Source organism: Rattus norvegicus, chromosome 9 (genome assembly GCF_036323735.1).
Source record: "Rattus norvegicus strain BN/NHsdMcwi chromosome 9, GRCr8, whole genome shotgun sequence".
NCBI lineage: Eukaryota > Metazoa > Chordata > Mammalia > Rodentia > Muridae > Rattus > Rattus norvegicus.
Window position 1 is genome coordinate 42,417,528 of NC_086027.1, and position 27,095 is coordinate 42,444,622.

The following is a 27,095-nucleotide window of genomic DNA, read 5'->3' on the forward strand; positions in this document are numbered from 1 at the left end:
CATAGCCTGCCTCTGTGACAGTATGTTCTTCACATTCCCTGCAGCTATGTTGACACTCCCTTTCCAGCGTCTCCCACCATTTTCATAGTAAGAGGAGGAGAGAGAAGCTCAAGTTCTCCTCTTTGGAATAAGGCTCCTTAGATTATTTGCCAACTTCCATTACAGTTTTCTATTTACATTTATTCTAACTGCAACATAAGAACATAAAGATTTGCATATTAAGGAGGTGCCCTATAATGAATCAATGCATGTTACATGTGCAGTGTTTAAATCTGCTCAGATAACTTGTTTGGGGGTAAAAACATGAAAAGCCATTTTTTCCAGCTTTTATAAATACACAGGACCTTTGCCACCAACTGTAGTCACTCTCCTGAGCACTAAAACCTCAGCTTCTTGCTCCTGTCTGGGTATGACTTAGTATGTGTTGGTTATTTTCTCCAACTCTTCCTTAGCTCAGTTCAGCTCTCAGCTTCTAAAAGATCAGTATTTTTACACTTTACACATGGTTTTCTATGTCTGTCTTCTTTCACCTAAGGCAACAATCTCTAATTCCATCCACGTTGTTTCACATGACAGGACCTCCTACTTTTGTGTGGCTGAATAGTATTCTGATGCATATGGACTGCATTTGCTTCCTCTGTTCATCAGTGGATGGCCATTTTGGCATTCCCATGTCTTGACGACTGTGAAAAGAGCCGCAGTGAACATAAGAATGTAGGTATTTCCTTGTTATACCTATTTGTTTCCTTTGGCTCTGCCTACGAGTAGGATTGCTGTACTGTACAATAATCATTCTTGGATTAATTCTTGGTGTTTGGCAATAGCCCATTGGGAATTTCATTTGCATTTTCCTGACGAAATAATATTAGTGAAATCTGTCATGCGTCTGTCAGATACACGAATAGTTTTATTTAACATTTTGTTTATTTTCTAAGTTATATGTCTGGATGTGTGGATGTGTGCCTGGGAGTGCGGGTATGGAAATCCGAGGCATTATATCTCCCGGGTACTGGAATCAGAGGTGGTTGTGAGCCTTTGAGTCCTCTGAAAGAACAGTTGAGTGCTTTTAACTGCTGAACGATCTCTCAGGATCCCAAGTGCAGAAATTTTTAAAAAGAAATATATCTACCTTCTAAGAAACTTCTCTTAGAACTTCTCTGGATTCTTTACTCATTAATAACCTCTTAGTATAAATTGACTTAATAATTAGCTATTAGTTGTCTATTTTTTATGCCTGGTGACTACTGAAAATTATTGTCTCTGAATAGATTTGTCTCTGATAAATAGGTGGGCAATTTTTAGAAGGGCTCTATTTTGTTTTGTGGTGCTTTTAATGGTTCATTCTCGTGACTGCTTAAAGAAACACGTAGCAAAGCTGGTGAGCAGAAAGGCTAACACAAAAGCCGAGTGTATATGACTACTTAAATATGTTCTGTATTTTTATATTCTTTACCTTCATTCCTTTTTTCCATTTCTCACATGTTTATTTATATTAAATAGGTTGCTAGTAGATAAATATAGCCGACCTTGCAGGTGGTTGGATTCGGTGTTTCTATTTGTCTGCAGCAGTTTCATTATGAAGAATTGATTATCCTCGAATTCCTGGTTGGCACAGCCTGGTTGGCACACAGACGCTTGGAGGACTGGTGTGCAACCCCACAACCGATTTAAATATAAGGGACTTGAATTTTCAGTCATGAGCTGACCTTCATTTTGGGAGGGACAAAGTGATCTAAGGTCCAGTTTGCTGAGGTTAGTGTGTGTGTGAGGAAGAAAGCTGTATTAACTGTCCGGGGAACAAGGGATGAACTGGAGGGTGAGCACAATTATTTCAATGTTCTCAGATGCATTTTTATCATAGGGAAAATAGTCATAGTAGCAGTCCTAGCTCATACCATTATGAGGTGGAGTAAAATGATAGAGGTAAATTATTTCCTCCCAAATTTAGTTACTAGGCTTCCAAACTGGTTCTTTCTCCTTGCAACAAATTCTAAATGTACCACATCACCATACTGTGTTTCAAGAAGGCAAATAAAAGTTCATTCTATAAGGAAGACGTAGAATATAAATCAATTTTCTGCTAGAAATATTTAATATACTACTATTAATATTATAATTTTAATATTAATATTGTAATTTTAATATTATTAATATTATGATTTTAATATTAATATTATAATTTTAACATTATTAATATTACCTGGTCTAGTATATGTCTTAGAACAGAGTTGTTTGTATTGGTTCTAATGCTTTATCTTAACTTGGCTCCCAAAAGCCACATTGCAGACCTGAGGGTTTCTGTCCCCAGCTGGCTTCGGGTGGTAATAAAGAATTGCTATATAGCCAGTGGCCAGGCGGGGAGGTGGAGGCAGGACTTTTAGATTTCGTGGGCAAGGGACAAAGGGAGAGAAGGAAAAGGAGAGAGTCACCATGACTCGGAGGGAGAGAGATCAGATTTAAGAGCTGCGGGAAAGAAAGCATCCAACAATGTAGGTAGAAAGGAAGAGAGACCCTGTGGCAGGGAGAGGGCGCTGCCCAGAAGGTACCAGGTTAGAAAAGATAAAATATAGATTTAGAAGGTATTAATCCAGGAATACCAGAGGGAAGTGAGTGTTAGCTGTGGGGAGTATAGAACTGTCCAGCATGTCAAAATTAGCTGGTGCATGCGCGTGCGCACGTGTGTGTGTGTGTGTGTGTGTGTGTGTGTGTGTGTGTGTTTCATTTATGAATCCTGACAGCTCTTGGGCAGGTGCCCCATGTACACGGCCGGCCGGAAGCCAAGGCAGATTAACTTATTCCCTGCTACACACACTTATGAAATATTCATTATCATATTTAGTCTTTAGCCTCCTAGGTCTAAAAAATTTTATAAAATGGCACATACACAGATATATCAATAGATTGTATGTGCTATCATGAGTGTAATTCCAGTGGTAACTTGGTATAATTGTTATATTAATAATTTAAAGAAAGTGTCAGCTAAAACAATGGATCACATAACATACTATTTTTGTGTCTATAAAAAGCTTCACTTTTTTTCTCGATACCTTTATGTATGACACATATAGTGCTGGTTGAAAGTATTTACATTTTCTCAAAACCCCATACATTTCAGGCATTATTGTACCTTACTCTCAGCCTTCCATTCCTATATAGCGCCTACATATAGCTAAGTACACAGCCCTCTAAATGTAGGTATGGAATAAATAATCAAGTTACATGAACTTCCATAAACTCTAGGAAATTGGGTATCTTTTCCTACTGTGATCACTTCCTACTGAAGACGTGCTTTCAGTATACTGGTGTGTCTACTTATATTCTTGCAAACCAAGATCCAATTTTCAACTCTTCTCCCTTTCTCTACCCAATAACACACACAACTGAAATGTGCCTTATCTTTTATTATAGTTAAGATACCCAAGTGAAAGTGAACACAGAAATAAAGGACAAGCTAGATCCTGAGAGAAAGATAACAAGGATCCATTATGAGTGCAAGGGCATGAGAAAGAAGAGGGGAGTTTCTCCTACATCTCCAGAGCAGGTGATGTTGCAAGCCTCCACCACGTGCATCTTGTTGTTAAAGACCGTATCTGAATTTCCCATGTTAGCTCAGCTGTCCTTACACTCCTGGGCATTAAGAGCTCATGTAGCTGGAGATCCCAGCACAGGACAAGTATTTACCATCATTTTCTTCGATCATTGAACTTTCTTTTGTGATATTTTTAGAACTTTAAAACTTTTCTAGGTGTATAATATTGAGTAAACGATAGAAAACGGTGCCAGCTTCTCACAGTTTTTTGGTAAGATTTTGGTAAGATTTGGTGAGATTTTATAAAATTGCAATTATTGTACATCACAACTTTTGGCTGGTCTGTATGTGTGTGTGTGCGTGCGTGCGTGTGTGCGTGCATGCATTGTGTGTATGGAATATTACATCTAGACCTGCAGACATAGCACAATAGCTAATAGCACTGGCTGCTCTTGCAGAGGACCTGGGTGTCTTTCTCACAACCGTCTGTAACTGCAATCTCAAGAGATCCAATGCCTCTTCAAGACTCTGTGGGCACTGAGCAGGCATACATGGTGCACAGACATACGTTAGCAAAACACTCATGCACACAAAAAAATTATTTTAAGAAATATGTACAGATTCTGTAGTTATCTCACCACATTTTTTATAGCACCACTGGTATTTTTGAGTGACAGTATCCCTCCGTATATGTTTTCAGAACCCTATAACTTGGCAGAGTGTACAGAGTTACTAGAAGCTTTGACTCTAAGAAAGTTTTTAATAAGAATTAATTGCTTATTTAATGCATTCACATTATTGTTAAAGGGTTTTTTTCTTTTCTTAATTTATTATCTTATCATGCATTATATCCCAACATCCTTACCACAGTTTCCCCTTCTTTCTCTCCTCCCAGTCCCTCCTCTCACCTGTCCTCTTCCCCGGATCCACTCCTCCTCCATTTCCCTTCAAAAAAAGGCAGGCTTTCCAGAGATGTCAAGCAACCATGGCATATCAAGTTGCCATAAGAGGAGTAGGTTCTTTGTTTCATAGTAAGGCAGGATGAAGCTACCTTGTAGGAGGAAAGGGATCCCCAAAAGAGTCAGAGATAGCCCCTGCTCCCACTGTTAGGAGTACCACAAGAAGACCAAAACTATACAACCATAACATAGTCAGAGAACCTAGATTGTCCTCTAGATTGCAGGCTCTCAATTCTCAGTTCAATCTCTGTGAGCTCCTGTGAGCCAGGGTTAATTGATTCTGGGGTGTGTGTGTGTGTGTGTGTGTGTGTGTGTGTGTGTGTGTGTGCGCGTGTGTGATATCCTTGATGCCTCTAGCTTCTGGAAAACTAGATTATTATAGTAGAAGTTTAATTTCTTTAAAATAAAATCCCACGATGAGTTGACTTGGTACCAGTCACTAGGACTTCAATTCTCTGGGCTTTAACTCTAATGTCCTTGAATATCTTCATATTTAAAGGACTCAAAGAATTGGGAGTTTTCTACCAGTAACTAATTATTTCAACACAATCACTCCCGGAAACAATAGCAAATGAAGGACACTTATTAAAGAGTGGTCTCATCAAATTCTACAGCTGAAAGATTTTCAGTGAAGTCTGAATTACTTGCTAAGCTGACTACATACTTACCTATCACATATTGAAGAATATCATCAAAGGTTACATTTCTGTATAAATATCTCCAAGCAGCATTCTGAAAGAACAGCCAGACTTTACCTTCCTCACTGCAAAAGACAATGTCTCCTAGGAAAAAGTATAGCTTTTAAAATTAAGTAAGTGCTTGCTGACAGGAGTCAGATATGGGTTTCTCCTGAGAGTCCTTGCCAGAGCACTACTGATATAGATGAGGATGGTTGCAGCTAACCATTGGGTTGAGCATGGGGACCCCAATGAAGGAGTTAGAGAAAGGACTGAAGGAGGTGAAGGGGTTTGCACCTCCCTAGGAAGAACAACAGTATCAACCAACCAGACCCCCAGAGTTCCCAGGGACTAAACCACTAACTAAAGAGTATACATGGAGCAACCCATGGCTCCAGCCACATATGTAGCAGAGGATGGCCTTGGCTGGCATCAGTGGGAAGAGAGGCCCTTGGTCCTGTGAAGGCTTGATGCCCAGTACAGGGGATGCTGGGGCGGGGAGGCGGGAGGTAGTAGGTAGGTGGGTTTGGGAGCATCCTCCTAGAAGCAACTTGAGGGAGAATGGGAGAAGGTGAACTGGGAAGGTTCATTTGAATGTAAATACATAAGATATCCAATTTTTAAAAAAAGGACAGTTTGAAAACAATTTTAAAAAAAATCTAGGTGAGGATACTAGTCAAGTCTGATAGGAGGCAGTTATCAAATGAATAAATAGATAACTAAATGCTTTGCCTCTAAATTTGTTATGTCTTATAGTCTGTATGCAGTGTCTATGATGCTGGTCAATTATCAGATTTATTTGTGCATACAATGCCAATGTAATGTAATTTACACATGTAGGGTTAATACTTCTAAGATAACTTGGAGTGTCTCAGTTGGTTTTTGTCAGCAACCTAGACACATCGGAAGAGGAAATCTCAATGGAAGAGTTGCCTCTATTAAAATAGCCTGTGCATCAGACTGTGGGCCATTTTCCTGATTAACAGCTAATGTAGAATGTCTGTGTTACTGTAAACAATTCTATCGCTGGGTAATATAAGAAAGCATGGGGAGCAAGCCAGTAAGCAGCATCTCTCCATGGCCTCTGCCTCAGTTCCTGCCTCCAGGTGCCTGCCTTAAGTCCTTGTTCTGACTTCCCCCCATGATGGTCTATAAACCATAACCTGAAATAAATCCTTTACCCTCCAAGTTGCTTTCTCATAGCATTTATCTCAGCAAGAACAAGAAAGACATTGATTTAAGAAGGGCAGATAGTCTGCTGTGGAAAAAATAATACATTTTTTTAAAAATTGCATTTTCACTATTTGTTTATTTGAGGGTGAGGGAGCACTTGCAACTTCATGCATTTGGAGACAGAGGACAACTTTCAGAAGTCTGTTCTGTCCTTCCACCCTATGTGACCCGGTGACTGAACACAGGCCATCTGAGTTGGCATCAAGCAACTTTCCCCTCTGAGCTGTCACACTGGACAGCAAGACATTTTTACCTTTTTCTCTTTAAAGAGAAAAAGACAAAATTAAAAGGTTTGCTCAAAATATGTGAGCGTTTGGAGTTTTCTCAGGCTCCAGGAGAAATCTCATGTGTGCATTGGAAACAGGGTCTTGACTTTTTACTTCTTTCTACATAGCTTACGTGAGCTAGATAGCTTGGGGCCTGGTGTCTCGGGACCTCACAGATTGCTGGATGACACAGAAGTCAGTAAATATGCTTTTGTGGCACCTAAAAATGGTGACAGAGACTCATACATTTGTAAGGACACAGCCCCACAAACTTCCCCATACTCCTCATGCAGGGTAAAGACCAGCATAAGTGACAGAGATTTTCTCTACCTGGCCAATGTCCATAGCACACAAAACCATATAGGGAGTGTTTAAGATAGAGTTTCTAGAGCATTTACTCACATAGAAAGATAAAATATTTCATGATGACATTTAGTAACTATCTAATTAGGCACCATTTTCTTCTCTTCTGGGGTTGATTTGGTTTTAGAAATATGATAGTATGTTACACTTTATAATACATATTTTATATAAAATATATTATATATTATAAAAATATATATTGTACATATATTAACATATCATGTATATATTGATATATAGTTATATAGTATAACTATATAATATATTTTATATATAATTGATATATATATATACACACACACATTATCTGACCAGACTTTCTTCCACTAGAAAGGTACATTTTTATCTCCCTGAATAACCCCGAGTGCTAATGCTAAGCTGCAAATGCAGTTAATTTTATGGACTTATCAGGTAATACATATGACTTATAAGTCATTTTTCAAAAGATTTGCACATGTAACTAATATTTTTATTTTTTAGTAATACTACCGATGACACCAAGTTGTAATTGTCCAACTTGGCTGATTGGAGGTTCCTATGTAAACTCATTATTTATTCATAATTATCTTCAAAATACAAAATAGGAAAACATAATTCGAAAGTAGAAATTTTAGAACCAGGCCGGCCATTCATTTGTCAATGGCTATGTATTCTGATGGAATTAAATTTTTAAACAAATTATTAAAGTAAAACAATACACCGTGAAGCTGGGTATGATGACAGAAATCCTATACTCTCAGAAACCAGAAAATGGGGAGGAATCTTGACTTAAGGACCAGCACTGGCTGCACAATAGAACCTTGTATCAAAAAAAAAAAATAATAGTTTTTATGGTTAAGAATGTAAAAGGAAACCGGGAAGGGGAATAACAATGGAAATGTACGTAAGAAATACTCAAGTTAATAAAGATAAAAAAAATGTAAAAGAAAAAAAAGAATGTAAAAGGAACTGGAAATATAGATACCTCCATGGTTAAGAGCAGTAGCTGCTCTTACAGAGGACCAAGGTTCAAGGCTCAGCAACCACAGGGTAGCTTATAACTGTGTTCTCCTGACCTTAGCTGTCACTAAGCGTGCACATGATACACAGATATACATGATACAATAAGATAAAAATACTAACAACTAGCAGTAAGATGGCTCAGTGGTTTAAGTACTTGCCATCCATGACTGTCAGAATTCAATCGTAGGGACCCACATGATGGGAGACTAGAACTGTCGCCCACAAGTCATCCTCTGACCTCCACACTCACAAAGTGACATCTGCATATGCACACATGCAAAATAAAAGTGTAATCAAAAAAATTCAAGCAAGCCTTGTATTGCCAAGAAAATTGCTTAGTTACATTAGTCAAAGATTCAATTCTTCCAGAACTTGAATAAGTAAATAAGATTCTTACTTCAGACTTATGGTGAACATTACTTACAAAGTTTCTAATTTAAATATCAGGTATTTACGTGACTTCAACCTCATTTGGAAGCCAGAATTCTACTTTAAACAACAGTTCTAAACTGATCATTTATCATAAATAAGTCATTTGCCAAATAGTCAACAAACATTGAGCCACTATTCATACTTTTCAGGTAGAAAGAATTAACATTACTTACAGGTGATCCAAGTGTTATATTTCAAATAGTACACTCACAGTATTTCAAGGCTTACACTTATAATAACAAAATGCCTATAACATAAAACACTTGAACATTTCCCTACAATTTTAGCTACGGTTAGACAATAACTAATGGCTTGTGTTAGCATAATAAAATCTAAAGTTTATACCCAGTGTATGTTCTAAAATATCTTTGGTTCTTTGTTAATATATAATAACAATTATAAAATATCTGCACTAACATTCTGTATTAATTTTAACTGGAGGCAAGACTGAGGATTTATTATTTAATTTCTCTCAGTATATATATATGAAATGCCCAGAAAGCAAGCTTAATTTTTTTGTTCCTCGTTTACTGTCTAATAGCTTCAAAAAATAAATATTAATTATTATGTGAATTAATATATATCAATATACAGTTAGATAAAGCATATTCAGTAGCTGTTCATGACTTGTTTTAGCATCAAATTATATGTATATAACATCAAATAATATATATTTTAAGAAAAAATAAATAAAAATAAGTCAAATGCTCAGATAATGTGTTCCTTAATGCTATGTAGATAAGGTTGTCCAACTCATCTGGAACAGTAATGGAAAGGAACTAACCACCTTAACTATTGAAAACAAAGGGATTTTCTGTTAGAACATCAATGATGGGTGAATAATCTCTATTTGCGACAAAAATATGGAGCCAAAACAATCAAACTCTAACCGATTCAACAGCATATATATTAATGCAACACAGTTTAGGAAATGCCAAATAACTAAGAAATGAACAGCCTTTTGTGCTAGTGCCCAAAGCTTTCATCAGCAATGTCAAGGTTACCATTACCTGGTTGTGTGAAGTTGGCAGGACACCTCAAACTTCCCTCCTGTTAGTTACCATTTCTGAACCTCTTCTTGATGGGTTAAAGCAGGGGACATGAAGAAGAGGACAGCTACAGTTTTGTTAAAATATATTTGCAGTAGCACTCACGCATGCTGTGTGTGATGTGATATTCTTCTTAGCGTGCAAAAGAACACGTGTTCTCCTTTTTTCAATGAGCATTGCGTTTTCTTCCTGTAGTATGTTCAACAGGGCAAAAGATTGTGATATGTTCTGTCCAAATAACAATAAAGTCAGACATCACTTTGCATGTTCAAAGATGACCAGATTTCTGCATAAGTGTATTCTCAGTAATTCTTAAACTAGAAGGAATATGTTGCTATGTCACCAATCAAATGTTGCTTTAAGGGTGATACATTTTAGTTAAGGAAAGTATACTATAATCAGTGATTTTTATAAGTTACACATAGACACGTTTAGGCTTCTGGTACTCTAAGATTTGCTTTTGAGTTGGTCTAATATACTCTTCTGTGTTCAAATCCCATTTTTATCTTCAGTGTGAGTGCAGTAAAGCTCAACTTGAATGACTCATTTTTTCATGTTCATCTTTTATTCCTATACAAAGTAAGAACTTTGAATATTGACCCATATTCTTTGTTACCTAGATCAGTGGTTCTCAACTTGTGAGACATGACCCCTTTGGGGGTTTAGATGACCCTTCCCAGGAGTTGAATATGAGATATCCTGCATATCATTGACTTATACTACAATTCATAACAGCAGCAAAATTAAAGCTATGAGGTAACATGAAGAATAATTTTATGGTTGGAGTTCACCACAACATGAGGGACTGTATTAAAGGGCCTCAGCTTTAGGAAGGTTCTAGATGATAGTGTGAGGTACTATAAGAATCCTGGGAGTTTTCCAGAATTGTTGAAGTTTCGTTAAGTTTAATAATTCTCAAAAGGTTTCTAAGAGTTTTCTCCTGCGGAACTGAGGATGTGAAGGCAACATATGAACAACACTTGGCAGTGCATGAACAATACTTCACAGTGTACTGTGAAGAAAGACAATTAGGCTTCTTGATGCCCATGACCTACTAATGTTACTAATGCTACTAATGTTAGACCAGTTTTACTACACTGACAGTCAACTGAAATCAGAAGCCTGCTCAAATCAGCAGGACTCATCTGCTTCCCATGTTGTCTTAGCTGCTTATAAATATCGCTGTGTCGTGCCATATGCTAATGCCAGTGATGAATGGTTATCATTATCTTCACTTAGCGTCAGAAAAGACTCCCTCAGAAGAGACCAGTCATAGCTAGGATGCTGTTAGTTTAACTGTTCTTCTACAACACAGACTATAAAAGCATTTAAATATGAAAGGTGAGAACAGTAATTTATTTTGAGTCTTTCTGGCAACCACTAGTTGTGGTTAAACTCGCCATGGGATGAATTGAGATCCTATATTGGATGCCTAAGAGGTGCCTATCTGGGAGATTGTATGACTGTTCAAAGTCACTCTGTTCACATAAAAATATGTGATGATACATCATAGAAAGGCCAAGGCTATCATAAATCTCACACTGGTATCTTTTGAGGGTCAGTATTGCTAGGAGTGAGGTGAACCCTTCATCATCCATTTGTCATCTCATTTATGAGTTCTGTTTTTAAGATGGGTATAGAAAGGATTCATTGTGAGCCTAAGCAGAAATGTTTAAAGTGGCAGAGCTCTTTGCTTCAAATGAAAGCTGAATGGTATATTAGATTTTTGTCAAACAAGTAATAAAACTCTTGGTTTTATTGAGCATCATAGCAACGTAACAGTAATATATTGTTTCTCATTTGCCTGTGGTTTCCATGCCTTATATCATCACCTGAATTTGAAGTTGTGAATTCTTGGGTATTAGAGGAAAAAAAGAGAGAGAAAGAAAGAGAGAGAGAGAGAGAGAGAGAGAGAGAGAGAGAGAGAGAGAGAGAGGGAGGGAGGGAAGAAGGAAGGAAGGAACCAAAATAAGTCAATGAGATGAATTTTGTTGAAATCACATGATAAATGTTTGAACTGCTTTTTGACAATGAGTGGAACAGGAGACAGTAGTTCCAGTGAAGAGAAATGGTATCTATCATACCTTATAGACATTTGTTGGACCTCTGCTTAAAGGGGTATTGTGGTCATTTTTACAAATTTGGCCTTTTAATGTTAGAGGGAAGTTCAATTTTGTAACAAAGAGTCAGCAAGGGGCATTCAGTAAATATCTGTGGGATGATACAAAGTTGAGCAGAGTAAACAGAAAGCGATAGAATAGGGCAATGAGTTCCCTCCTGAAATGCTAATTTTCTCTAAACCAAAATGAGAAGTAGAATCCATGTATCCATTCTCATGGATCCATTGTAAATAGAGTCCCCAAGGGTCCTAGTTTACAGTTGTTGATTTGTCGTAATTCTGGCCAATACCCCCATTTCCTTTTCAAGGTTGTAGTATGCATGATAAAATAGGTTAGACTTACCTACCAACAATAATAAAAGGCTTTCAGTATTTATTACTCATTCATTAGATGCTGGTCAATTGTTAGAGACTTTAAAACGCCTTTAATAAATAATGAATTCTTTACAATAACCCAATAAGCCATTGGCTGGGACATAAGGCTCAGTGTTAGATCTTTTGCACAGAGCCTTGGTTTCTATGAACAGCAATAAAAAAAGGAGAAGCAGTAATGAGTCAAGTGTTTTATTATTTCCACATAACAGTTAAGGAAACAGAATTAGAGAGCCTAAATCAGCATGGTGTGCTCCCCCAGTGAGCAAGCCTAGACCTCAACGTAGGACAGAAGATGTTATTTGTTTTACTAATTACAAGTTCATATAATTAATTATTTTGCTTAACATAATTCAAATGTTATCAATAGTTCTACCTTGATTATCGCAAGCTCTTATAACTTTTTTATAAGGCCAAGTGCCCTTTAAGATACAGCAAAAGCCATCATTAAACCACTGAACTGAGAATGGGACCCCCGTTGAAGGAATCAGAGAAAGGACTGAAAGAGCTTGAAGGGGCTTGAGACCCCATATGAACAACAATGCCAACCACCCAGAGCTTCCAGGGACTAAGCCACTACCTAAAGACTATACATGGACTGACCCTGGACTCTGACCTCATAGGAAGCAATGAATATCCTAGTAAGAGCACCAGTGGAAGAAGCCCTTGCTCCTGCCAAGACTGAACCCCCAGTGAATGTGATTGTTGGGGGGAAGGAGGTAATGGGGGAAGGATGGGGAGGGGAACACCAGTGGAGAAGGGGGGGGATGTTGGCCAGGAAACCGGGAAGGGGAATAACAATCAAAATGTAAATAAGAAATACTCAAGTTAATGAAGATTAAAAAAAAGGAAATGTAAATAAGAAATACTCAAGTTAATAAAGATTAAAAAAAAAAGAAAAAAAAGATACAGCAAAAGCCCGATCTCCGCTGGGTAGTAGTTGAAGATACTGATGTCTCTATATCAATGAAAAAGAGTTGCAGAATGCTTGGTTTATGCCAGGCACTGTATTTTTGATTGTCCCTGTGTTAGGCCACAACTTTGTAAAACTGTTCTGCAAGACAAAATATATGCCTCTCATGAATACAAATGCATTGCTTCAACTAACAATCCTAAATAGGTTCACGAGTTAAAAAACAAAGAATGAGGGAATACATTGATGTTGTTTCCATAGACTCTCCACCTCAAACACTTCTATGCCTGGGCATCGGGGAGTCACTGATTTTCAGGCTACTGGACACACAAACTGAATAAGAGGAAAATTCTTATTGGAAGAAGAACTCCCCAACATCCCATATATATAGTCATAATCTTCTACTGAATACTTGATAAGGGCATGTTCTTTATACAGAGTGCTTATTTTCTTTAATCTCTTTATCACTGCTCAAATAAGAAGTGTATTTGAACCAATGAAAGGTCAACTCTGCTATGCTATACAGGGTATTCCTCTCTGAAATCTCTAAAGATTGCCTAAGCTTATTTCTGATAAAATATCATAAACAAACACAAATACTATTTATATATAATTAACATCATTATACCACTGTGTAAGCCATGTCACAATAAAACATATAAAATAGTACAGAAATGCTACTGTACTTAAGTGTCTAGTCATTTCTAACAAAAAAGTAGAAATTCATGTAAGTATTCTCTAAGTTCTCTGTGCTGTAGAGAGGCGAGTAAATGCGATCAGGCCCATGCATAAAATATGATTACAGTTCACTTGGTGATACAAAATGTGTGTACAAATATGGACTGTGTGCTGTCATTACAGACTAAAGAAGAAGTTAATTTGGCCTGGGGCTGAAAAAACATGGCATCATAAAAGAGATGAGGTTGGATGGATTGTCAGATATGGAGAAAAAGTAGGTGAAAAGAAACTTTGTCTTTCTTCCTTAACTAAAATTACTATCTTGACTTTAAGGCTTGAGAGATGGTTCAGTGATTTAAAGGTCCATGTTGTGCTTGCAGAAAACCTAACTTCAGTTCTCGTCACCCATGCCAGATTTCCCAAAACCACCTATAACTCCAGCTCCTGGGGGTACCGAATTCCTTTAGCCTACACGCACACACACACACACACCCACACACACACACACACACACACACACACACACACACACACACACACACACACACATGCACACACACTTTCAAATAATAAAAATAAATCTTTAATGTTTTTAAAATAAAAAACTTATACTAGGCTAAGATTTCTAGTCTAAGTCTCAGATGAGATTAGAGCCAAGCTAGTAAGTCAATCTAGGCAAAGCGTAACAACAAATATCTAACAATGCTCAAATAATGTTTTATAACACATTTATGAAAAAGCATCAACCAGATTGGAACTTAATATATGATTATATGTTCATATTAATATCTCTAATAAATTTATGCGTAGCTAGTAACATAGACTGCAAACTAACAACGGCGGGGTTTCTGTGCTTTGGTTTGCATTTTGACTTTTGGGTTCTTTACATGGTGAACCCCATCTAGATTTCGTATGCTACTTAGACATTAAATGAATGGGACAGTTCCGACACCTGATTTGTTCATTCCCCCTTGTCTATGAGGCCAATTCCAGTGCTCTCCTTGTGAAGACTGAGTACGTTAGCTGTGGCAGTTTCTTCTACTTACTTTGCTGTTGTTGTTGTTTGCTTTTGCATTGCTGCTGCTGTTCTAGAACCGAAGGCTTTCACACTTACCATAAGCTTATGGTGCAAGCTTTTAGGCTTTTTATTTTCTGAAAGAAAATACGGAAAAGGCAGAGAAGCTATAAACGTTTAGTTGCAGGGTGTTCTCTTCTGGGAACAGATGGTTATATTGGTGACTTTTCTATTGCTGTGACAAAACACCATGACTGTGGCATCTTGTAGAAGAAAGAGTTTGTCTGGACTTCTGCTTCCAGTGGAATATTAGAGTCCATGATAGTGTTGTGGACACAGCAGTCAGAGTCATGGCAGCCATGGGAGCCCCTGGGCTCACATCTTGAATCAAGCAAGAAGCAGAGCTAGCATACTAGAAATAGCGAGAGTCTTTACATTTTCAAAGTCCAACTTTCCCCCGCAAGGCCACATTTCTTCAAAATCCCAAAACAGTGCTGCTAACTGGAAGCTAAGAGAGCCAACACTCAAGGCTGTGGAGAACCTCCCATTTGAACCCGCATAGCTAGTAAATCCTTTTCTGAGATCAGTCCCTCCACATGAAGCAGCAAAACCACCAACCCTGTCCACCAATTGGACCATAGTTTTTCCAAGTTTTCTCAAGCTCTATCTGCCACTCACTACTTTTTTTTTTTTGGTAAGAGCTGATTGGCTACTCACTGTTTCCATTGGGTTGTTGATCGTTTAAAGTCATAGCCAAAAAGATAACCAAGAGTCTTCATCTCACTCCACACACTGGTCCAAGTTAAATCACACATCCTTAGTGTTGCTCTCTGTGGTGGAGAATGGTCAGGTGTTCATATTCTCCTGGTGGAATCTCAGGGCGACCTTTGTGAAGCAGGGAGAAGGCGATAAGAGGCAGGCACTAAAAGAAAGCAGGACACAGATGGGGAGAAACAGACGGGGAAATGCCAGGAGGAGCTGATGACAAAAAGCTTTCATTTAGCATTCATACAGCATGTCAATCACTTTGTAAGGCTTGGAAAATAAACTCCGGGTGAGACAATTCCTAGTCCTTTGGAATTAGGAAATGAGCAAATAGGACCCGAAAGAAGGAGTCTAGGCAGAACCTATTGACCCAGCGCTAAGCCACTGGGGACCTCAGCTTAAGACCATTTGAGGTCCTAGCTGGTTCTCTCCCTTGGTTTGGATCCATTTGACCGGGATCTAAAATAGAAAGTCTTTAAAAGGTAGCCACCCACCCTAAAGTAATATTCAGCAAGTTCTCAAAACATGTGGAATTCAGGATTGAATGAAACTTCGCACCTTCAAATAGCTCAACAGAATATTGTTGTTTAAGTTGCCTGCCAAATACCCCGGCTCAAAGATTTGCTCTCTCCTGGCCTCATAAATCGCTCGCACTATATCGCCGTCCCTCCTTCCCAGCCTCATCCTGGAGTGGAAATATCATCATCAGAGGGAAACATTGGGAGGAAAACACGTACATAGAACTCCTTATGAGTAGTGATTACCCAAGATCATAACTAAAATAGGTCACTCGCATCGGGTCACACAAAACAGCGGAGAGCACAACGAGTTTCTGTATTAAGGATATTCCAAGCATGGCCCATCCCATCCTTGGTCTGATGGCTCTTGTTAGCTGTCAACCTGACACACCTGGGAATCTCAATTAAGGAATTACCTCGCTCAGGTTGACCTGCAGCCATGCCTGTGGGACATTTTCTTGATACCTAATAGATTTAAGCAGAAAGGGCAGAGCAAACTGTGGTTCGTCTTATCCCTGGGTAAGTTGGCCTGGGATGTGTAAGACAGGTAGGCAAGCATGTGTCTCTGTAATTGGGATGTCGCTGGCTGACTAAACAGATAAAGAAAGCACTCCTTGGGAGAAATTGTATTCTGCTAGATTGCCCCCTGGTATAAATCTTTCACTGTCAGCGAAAGGTGAGTAGAAGACCTCTGCCTCAGTCTCTCCTTCCTTGAAATGAGACTAAAACAACAACTACTTCTATGATTCTTCTCCTGAAGAAAAAAATCTATTTAATAAGTAATTATTATGACTTATTAAAATCTATTTAATAAGCTTGCCCTTTTAGAGTGTCCCTGGCACAAACAAAGTGCTTCTCAAGCGTGTTCTGGCAAACAGGCAGCAGATTAGACTGTGTGCCTTTGTAGTCCCCCAAAGAGTGCCCAGTATCAGTGTAGGTTTCCAGGATGGGCCTTTTTTTTTAAATCTAGAAACCAATTCCCCGTTTTCACGAGTTTTGTAGAAATCCGCAATGAAAGCACATCAAAACAGTTTGAAATCCATGGAACGCCATGTCAATGAAAGGTACAGTAATTATCCTAAAGGCATCATCTTGGATTCTGCTTATATTGCATCTTTTACATGAGCATCAGAGTTTTCTCCAGGCAGTTACTCTTGCTACACAAACAAACACAGATGGTGCCCAAACTTCCTACTGGCTCCTTCTAGGTAATAGAATTTATCAAAATACTTCAGGTCAGTCTAAAGATTCAAAGAGGACCCGCCCCCATCTTGGGGCCATATAGCATGGTAATTTAGGCAAACATTTGTTGACAAATTCAAAGGGTTTCTAATGAATCAAATATGGTAGTAGCATAAACAGAAATTCTTGCACACAGGCTAATTTTGGGGGGGGGGAGCAATTTCTTTGCGAGGAGAAGGAAAAGTCAACTTTGTCTTTCCTGGTGAGAATTTCCAGACAAATTGAAACCAGTTTGGTTGCACATTTGTGGTTTCATGGTATATGCACACGTCACCATTCTCTCCTGACCTAGACAAGCAAAGCAAAGGGAGGGGAGATTTGTCTTGTATGAACTTATGTTATATGCAGACCTTCTAAGAGAATGCGGGCTTCCTCCCTGAGATATCTACAGCACAACTCTCTTCTCTGGGATTTGCAGTTTCTGGGTCTGTTTGCCCTTGAATCCAGTCCTCGCCTTTCCTCTGGCTCAATAAGGAGGAAGCTATTCCCTGGTTCTCCATTCCCACAGAACAGTCCCATCTAGTACTGCTGGCTTATGCAAGTGGAGTCTCTGGAGACTGGAGATGAACAGACAAAAGACGGAACATTTCTCTGAGCTGCCTTCTGTCTCCTTCCCATTCTTTAAGCAGCTTCGCCTCTTGCCTGTTCCCTCTTAAGCTCACCTGGACTCTGGTTTCCCACCACACAGCACCCGTGCTACGGTAGCCCTTTCCTGTTCTCCCCTAGTCTAGTTTTGTTCTGGTTTGCTTATTCCAGGTACTAATTTCTGGTGTATCCTATTTTATTTTTCCATTTCACAGCTTCTCTCTTGGTGATTATCACTGCCCTATTTTTCTCAGTACCTGAATTATGGTCCCATTCAAAGATTCCAAGTGAATCTTCATAGCCTAATTCGTCTCTGGTAGATTCCAGGTTGGACATGGGCCACTTGCTCTTACTGAATTCCTTGAAAAGATAGACTGTTGGCTGCAGCGTCTCTCTCCTGTCATGACTACTCCAACCTTGGAGACACTTCCGGGTCATGATCTCCTGCACACAATGTTCCCCCTTTAGCAATTCTTTGTTCAGTGGTTGTGCCCCCCTGAGCTCTGGCAGTGCTGTCTCAGAGGAGGGGGCAGAAAATACTGCCTTAGTTGCTGCTAACTTTAATGTCAGAACACGTAACTATTACCTTGGGTTGCTAGCCTAGCCTCTCCCTGTTTTACACAGAGCGTTGTTGCTCATATATGTCACAGGAGCTGATTTCTCCTATCTAGAGTTGGTGCTTCCCCTAGTAAATCACAGAGGATAACGAGGCTCCTAGACTTCCCTATAGGCAAACAGCAGAGTGAAAATGTACAATATGTTAGTTTCTATTCTAATATTCTGTTCCTTGTGCTTCTTTACAATGACAGAAATGCAGGTCACAAAACATGTCTATTTCCAAAAGGGTTGATTTGTAGTTATTCACCTATCTTTTTTTTTTTTTGTTATTCACCTATCTTAAACCAAAAGTCAAACTATTGGTCTGCACCCCGGGGATTGCTAAGTCTTCTTGGGGTGTTGAGCATAGACTGATGGAGTTTCTAAACACAGCCTTGGGTGCGGTTTCCCACATTCCTTTGACACACACCATTCTATTGCTCCTCTTTTCTTTCTCAAAGGGCTCTTCCCTCCCAGTCTCTCTTGTTAGGTTGTATGAACCCCCCTACTCCCTAAGCCATGTTGCTTGCAGGCCCGTGCTTGTGTCTCTGGGGTACATTATTTTCAATGGAATGATCCCCTTTCCTGTCAGCTTTTAGGGCCCAAAATAAAAGGTCTGCCTTGACTTCCCACATCTACTGCCCAGAAGCACCCGCACACTTGGGAGTTATTTGAAACAGTTTAATGAACTACAGAAACAGTGCTGAAAGCTCTGGGGCCTCACATCCTAGGTCGGAATTAGTAGGAGCTCTTGGCAAGAAAGCAGTGTGTTGTTTGAGGTTCATAATCGTAAGACATATTTTACGGACAAACAGGCTATTGTTCTAGCACCCAGTGCTTGTTCTCTGCTCATAAAGATACTTCTATCTTCGTTAAACAACAGCGACACAGGAAAAAAATGAAAGTTCTTTAACAAATTTAGACAAAAAAATTCTCAAATCTGTTCTAGGTCGTTTTCTCTTCCGCCACAAGCTGCATCCTCTCTTCGAGGCTGTTGACTAAATTTAAGACTTCATTTCCAAAAAAATTTTAATTAATTAATTAATTAATTAATTAATTAAAAAAAGGACTTCATTTCCACGTCCATCTAATTATGTCCTTGATGCCTCCACCATCAATTAAATAAGTGTCAAGTCTCTAACTCCTTTCCTTCCAGAGGAGGAGACCGTCTATGCTGTGCTTATTCAGTCACAATGGCTGTCTCCGCTCACAGGGGTCCATTGCCTCCGGTACCATTTCTCCAGCAGCTCTTTACTCTTTGCAATTAGACTCAGAGCGTCCCAGACAGGAGTCTGGATTTCATTCCTTTTCTCTCCACACCATAGGCTTGTGAACTGAAGGGCTTCTAGATTTTCCTGCTAGCTGTCCCATTGTTCTTAGTTCTTTGTCAAATAAACACACTGTGTACTCACACTGTAGATAGATCCATTTTAAGTGGATATTTGGTCTGCTACACAGAGTTCACGTGGGGTGGTTTCTTCTGCAGATAGTCTGTGAGCTAGGTCTGGTACAGCAGGACCTGCAGGGACTTTGCCACTTGTGCCTTAACTTTAACCCCATAACCATACAGAGGTGGGCAGGTCTATGTGACTGAGTTTGAGGGTAGCCAGGTATGCATAGCAAGTTCCAGGACGGCCTGGGCACCACAGAAATACTACGTCTCAAGACAATCAAGAACAAAAATAGTAATGATGGTGAAATAAGGGGTCTCCTTAAATTGCTCTCTTAAGGACTCACCAGTGTCTTTCTAGAACTTTCATCACTGATAAGTATGTTTGTATCATAGAACCTATTCTTTCTCTTTATATATGTATTACATCTGTATATAATAAGCATATAAAAATGTTCAATTTTAACATATGTAAATAGTATACATAAAATATGCATACACATAATTAACCATAATTAACATTTAAAAATACATCCATATGTGAATTTGTATAAAAGTGAGTTTTATGTCCAATTTGTTTCCCTCCACAGTTTTTCTGTAACTAAGTTTCTGTCACCAGTAAATGCCAAACCTACCACAAAGTAGGTATCCATAAATATTCATTGACTGGATGAATCCGTGGAAGCCAACAGCTTTTTCTAATCATTAATTATATTGCTTCTCAATTGGTCTTGAGCAAAAGGTATAGAAAGAAGAAAACTGGAAGCATTAAAAAAAATTGCTTTCGTCTGTTGTAAAACTTCCCGGGTTTATGATCTGCCTCCTCCCGGGAAAAGCTCCTATTCTTCTTGGTTTGTTTTCACCTTGACATGAAAAAGGAAAAGGTGGGGAAGGAGCTCTGCCGTTCACTCTGTGGCAGCTCGTAAAGAAGCCACAGACGGTTCAGTAAAACACCTGTCAGTGAAACCCCGCGGTCCAACCAGAGAGGTGAAAACCTAAGTGGGCACTTTTCCACATTCTGCTGCAGCAGCTTGCTTCTTCTCAACAGGGATATCTTCAAAAACACAGAGCACAGATGAGTGTTTGCTCACTTATTATAAATCAAACCTTTTAGAACACTGGAAGACTGCACTATAACTACAAGAGCAGGCCGCAGATCATGCAGGGAAGCAGACCGCAGAGCACGCCGGGAAGCAGACCATCTTGGTCTCCAGTTCTGGCCTCATTTCTTAAGTGGTAGATTATGAACCCCTGTTTTTCTTAACTACCCCTCTTCTTTTCTAAGCAGAGCTCATAAAAGAATCTAATTCACAGGACTTCATCCTGAAATTAAGTAACAGAATACACAAAGCTTTCCAAATAAGGTCTTGCATGTTTGGTAATTGCTCATCAGTCATTTTTTTTTTATAATCACTTTCATTGCCATCTCAAAATTAAGATTGGATTGCTGCTAATATATGATGAATAAAGTTTCAACAAGACTAAGTAAGGTGTGGATGGGGGATGATAAGCGCACATCAGGAATAGCAAGAATTGAAAGGCAGCATCGCCAAAGGTGTGGGAGAAACATAAAAGGACACAGCAGAAAGCCAGGGTTATTGGTTAGTTCTCTTCAGTTCCCAACCCAATAGAAAATGTGACTTCATATATCTGTCAAGTATTTAACAAAGACTACTCTTCCACCATCCCCTGTAGCCTAAAGAATTTGGAGAACAATTAATCACCATCTGTTCCATATTCATTGCATGTCTAAGGAGTCTCCACTGACTCAACTTGGCGGTTAGCAAGCTTCCTCATTCGAACCTCTTTCCTTCGTCCAAAAAGACACAATCAATTACGTTCTGCATGCCTATCCTTGTACACAGCACTGTTGGTCCTTAAAACAAGAGAGGCCCTCACATTCGCCTGTGTTCTTTGCCGCTTTGCTCCTTAGGAGTGTGCGGTCCATTTAACACACATTCAGTTAGTCTTTTTTGGACCCCACACTGCACTAGATGCCTGATATAACAGCAAACATAGAGCACAAATGGATCAGCAATGGAAAGACAGAGTCAGTTTCTATGAAGCCTGTGTCTAATTATAGATCTCAACTGCAAATCGCTACTATTTTTATGGCAGAAATAATTTTAATGAATGAATGAATGAATAATACAGCCAGAGCAAAATGAAACAGAAAAATATGTAATGGTGGTGTGTTGATAGACTACAGGTAACTGGGGACAACTTTAGCCTTCATGGCGACAATTATTTTTGGTGTCAGACTAGATCTCACTCTTACCTAAAACAAAGACAATTAGAACTTCAGATATACATATATTGTACCACAGAAACATCTAGTGAAATAATGGAGTCACACGTAAATACTTCAGTTAATTACAAAAACAGCTAGTTATACAAAAACTCACACTGGCACAACACCAATGGTTTAAAGTTCACGCTATAATGTTATATTAGCTTCACTTTCCTTCTTTAAAAGAAATTTTTTTTTACATCGTGATAAGGAAGTAATGGCACCCGAGGTCTAAGATCTAAGTCTGAGTCACTTCTAAGATATTTCTGTTCTTAATTACTATCCCTTCTCTGATATCCGTGCTGTCGCCATCCGGCTTTTCAATCAAGGGAGCAAAGCTAGTCCCAGAATGCTATGCGTCAGATTACTTCTTCTCATATTTCCTACTAAGACACTTCTTCTTAATACACAACATGACATTTGTCTGAGGCTACTATTGCGGTGATGACAGACTATGACCAAAAGCATCTTAGGGAAGAATGATATAATTTCATTCACAATTCTATCCATTTAACAGTTTATCCTCAAAAGCTGGGGGCGGGGGCAGGAACTCAGCCAGGGAAAGAGTCTGGAGGCAGAAGCTGATGCAGAGGTCGAGGAGGGGTGCTGCTTGCTTACTTGCTCCTCAGGGTTCACTCAGCCTGCTTTTTATAGAACCCAGGACCAGCCCAGAGATGGCACCGCCACAGTGGGCAGGACCCCAACGCCCCATCAATCACTAACTGAGAAAATGCCCTATAGGCTTGCCTGCAGTTGAATCATATGGAGACATTTTCTCAGTTGAGGATTCCGCCTCTCAGATGACATAAATACTTAATAGCAAAAATAAGGAATGAAAACAGGCAGAGTGTCCCAGGTCTTTAATCCCAGCACTTGGGAGGAAGAGGCTGAGTTCAAGGCCAGGCTGCTCTGCAGAGTGAGTTTCAGGTCAGCCAGAGCTACACAGAGACCCTATCTCTAACAACACCATCACCAGTAACAACTAAATGCGGTCCACACTGGATCGTTATGGCTAACCGAGTAGTACAAAATTGTATACAAGGTCTCTAGACGCATGGGAGCGAGGTGCCTATTTCCTTAGTTGTGGCAGAAGTTTGGACGCAAAACATGTTTCATATTTAATGAAAACATTTCAGTACAAAAGGAAACCATCAGCAAGTTTTGGCCACTGCGAGAAACAGCTGCGTACTAAATTTTAAAATTTCACGAAGTGCATTTTAGAATTGATTTTTCTAATCCATCATGCCACAGCTCATAACTGGAACAAATTCATCTCCATGGCAGACAGGTTCTAAGTGCCTCAGTTGTAGATAATTATGTATTAACTTACATACACATCATATCTCTTGGCTTATTGATACCTGTTTGTGAAAACACTGGCTGTAATTGGTTCTTTTAAAATAGAAAACAATTTTTTTGAAAATTCCTAAATGATTCCTGTATTTACATTATTTTATACTACCCTTTGAACCCCTCCAGTTCATCCAACTGCCCCCTAATTTCCTCTCAAATTCACAACTTCTTCAGTTATATGGTGTGTGTGTGTGTGTGTGTGTGTGTATAGTGTTTATAAAAATAGATTCCAGTGAGTTTACTTAGTGTTGTTCATAGATGTGTTTAGGGCTGACTATTTGGGAATGAATGACCTAGAAAGGGGCCCATCCCAGGAGGAGAAAACTGACTATTTCTCAGCAGTCGGGAGTAGCCTGTATTTCTTCATCTAGAAGTGAGACTTGTGAGATTCCCCTCAGCTGTGTTGGAATGTCCACCGGTCCTCTGACTCCTACCGCACCCTCTTCTGCCAAGCTCACTGAGACTTAGGTGTAAGGTTTCCATTAGAGATGTACCAATTGAGGAAGGGGACCTCAAGGTCAGTTGTTGACTTCACTATGATCCCTTGTGGATTTCTCTAAGGGTCTCTGTCAAAAAGAAGTTACGTGGATGAGGAGTGACAGCTACTCTTTTATGTGGGCATATGGATGAATATCTAGAATGCAGTTGAGAGTGATATTGACTTAGGAAGCGGCAATAGGAAATTTTTCTCTAAGCCTGTGATGTCACCAGCCATGGGCGTTGCCTAGGTTGATAGCACCAGCCATGAATTACCTCCCACCAAGCAAGCCTTATATCCAATTAAACAGCTACTGGTTGTCACCATGACATAGACACTATCATTGCAAACTAGCAGATGTCTTGCCAGGATGTCCTTGATCTCCCTCACAGAGGCCTGCTTGCCTCAGCCTCCTGATTTCTAAAAGTCAAGTCAGAAGCCACAAGAAGCATGCAGTGTTGTGGTTCACAGGCTTTACAGCTGGGTAGGATGGTGACTGACTTTCTCCCTTTGCAACCTTGTAGGGCACCTTCAGATACGAGGAGAACTAGTCTCTGGGAGGTTCCCAGTCAGTTCTAGCTTGATTCCTTCAAGCCTTGAGTTTCTTACAGGGAGACAACCAAGGGCATGGAATAGCCTACATTATTTAGACAATTTTTTAGATTCCAATGGCCAAGAATTAGAAGAGAGGTTTCCTATACTGGGCACTGGAATTTGTGTTAAATTTTCTATTGTTCTTGTGTCTGTGGGAAGGTGGTTATTATAACCCTAAGTGGTGTAACATTTAACACATGCACAATCAAAAATGCATGTATACACACACACACACATACACACACACACGTTAAATTTTATATAAGCAAAAGTAATGTTTCATTATGGACTCTTCAGTCACCAGTAGTTCTTTGACTTCTCTCCCTGTGTGTATTGGCCTTTCTCTTCATCCTCCCCAGATAAATTTTGAGCCTAAATATCAAAATTCCCCCTCCTAGCAAATCATTATTTCCACTATCATTACATGCTTTCACAATGATTTGCTACCTATAAAAGATCTTCTTAATTATTCCTCCGTGATCTCGCGTTATCTATAGAAGCCTCAAAGTTAAGGTAATAAATGCATATTTAATCCACTGAATGTATTCATATTCCAGAAGTTCTCTTCTAATGACACAAATAGTCTCAGAGTTGCCATAGAAGAATTAAAAGTGAAATAAACTTCCCTCATTGCTCCGGCGTTGAGATGCTCTCTGGCAGATGAAGCTGAGGCTGTGGGAGCCATGAGACATCAGGGACTTTGCAACACACATACAAAAGGCAGGTTTAAAATGTATCCCCATCACTTTACAAGTTAAAAAACGCACAGTGGTATTTACAATAGACAAATTAGTCTTGCATGGTGACACAAAGATTTATCCCTATCACTGTAGAGGCTGATACCAAGAGGACTATGGGACTAAGGCCAACCTGGATTACATACAGATGCCCAGGTTCAATAAATAAAAGGAAGGGCAATCAGTAATATGCGCTGAAGTGTTTTCCCACAGTTTCCACACACTCTTCTTCCTTCCTCTTCTCCTCCAAGGCCGGTCTCCTACTTCTCTGTATCTGGGAAGCAAGGACTCGGGACACCATCTGTTATTTTATTATTACCAAGTATTTTAAAATACTTTGCAATCTCAGGGCTGAGAATGCAGGTTTACGCCATCAGGTTTCCATTCATGGAACAATTTTGTAACTACTGTAGGAAAGATTATAACTATGAAAATATTAATGTTTCCCACTGAGCTGCTGGAATTATCTAAGACCAGACTGGCGATAAGCCACGCATCTTTCTCCATTACTGATGTTTAAAATAACTCTTCTTAGGCATTAGGTTATCTCGATCTTGTACATAAGGAGACCAACACTCAGCGTGATTTTAAAATGTGCCACGGTTATACAGTTCGTAAGAGAGAGGCTGAATAAAAGCACGGGAAACTAATTAAAACGCAAAACACATGTGTCCATTTCAACTCCCCACTCTCACCAATGGACGGATCATGGAAACAGAAACTAAACAGAGACACAGTGAAACTAAAAGAAGTTATGAACCAAATGGATTCTCATCCGAGCAATCATTGATCTTCTCAGAGAGAGGGATGTCAGGCACTACTGGTTACTTAGAAAAGCAGAGGCTGCAGAGAGAGCTCAGAAGTTAAGATTTGTTGTTTTCTCAGAGGATTCTTTTCCTTTTTTTCTTATCACAAAGTTTGTTTAATATGAAAAAAGAGTTGTAAATGAAAGAAAATCCAATTATGGGGATGCCAACTTTTTTTAACTGGAGACAATAATAAACTATTTTCTTACAAAAGAACTCCCATAAATTACATGAAACAAAATATATTTTGGAAGGAACATAAGACAAATATTGATAGCAGGGAGAAAAGCTAAAAATCTTCCTATTTGTTTCAGGATGGTGGAATAATGGCCTAGAAAAATCAAATATTAGTTACAGATATAGATCTAGAAATCCAAATAGATACTGACAATTAAATTGTACATTAAAATGGATTAATTTTAAACAAATTTAATTAATTTCTGTTAAAATTTGTTTTAGATTTCATATTTCATGTGCAATTATACAATTTACATTTACAAAGTTTGACATATTCTTTTGTTTTAGGGTGAAATGTTCTGTAGATATCTGTTAAATCCATTTGGTTCATAGCTTCTTTTAGTTTCACTGTGTCTCTGTTTGTTTTCTGTTTTCATGATCCGTCCATTGGTGAGAGTGGGGTGTTGAAATCTCCCACTATTATTGTGTGAGGTTCAGTGTGTGTTTTGAGCTTCAGTAATGTTTCTTTTACAAATGTAGTGCCCCTTGCATTTGGGATATAGATGTTCAGAATTGAGACTTCATCTTGGTGGGTTTTTCCTTTGACGAGTACGTAGTGTTCTTCCCCATCTATTTTGATAACTTTTGGTTGAAAGTCTATTTTGTTGGATATCAGAATGGCGACTCCAGCTTGTTTCTTGGGATTATTTGCCTGGAAAATTTTTTTCCAGCCTCTTACTTTGAGGCAATGTCTGTTTTCATCACTGAGGTGTGTTTCCTGTATGCATCAAAATGCTGGATCCTGTTTATGTATCCAGTCTGTTAGCCTATGTCTTTTTATTGGGGAATTGAGTCTGTTGATATTGAGAGGTGATAGGGACCAATGATTGTTGGTTCCTGTTATTTTGTTGTTAGAGGTGGAATTATGTCTGTGTTTCTCTTCTTTTGGGTTTATT

General features: G+C 39.0%; 1 protein-coding gene across 5 annotated transcripts in view; it reads left to right on the forward strand.

The window, feature by feature from the left end:
- Khdrbs2 (KH RNA binding domain containing, signal transduction associated 2) overlaps positions 1–27,095 on the forward strand; it is a 506,659-nt gene that overhangs the window by 474,499 nt on the left and 5,065 nt on the right. For 2 of the 5 annotated variants that reach the window (XR_005488846.2, XR_005488844.2), the window contains exon 11: positions 13,776–13,866. The exons of 1 other annotated variant lie outside the window; for it this stretch is intronic. The gene's annotated coding sequence lies outside the window, so the exon portion shown is untranslated. Of the gene's footprint in view, positions 1–576; positions 715–3,408; positions 3,542–13,775; positions 13,867–27,095 lie in introns of all 5 variants that reach the window. 2 more of the 5 variants (XR_010054563.1, XR_005488845.2) reach the window with 2 other exon arrangements.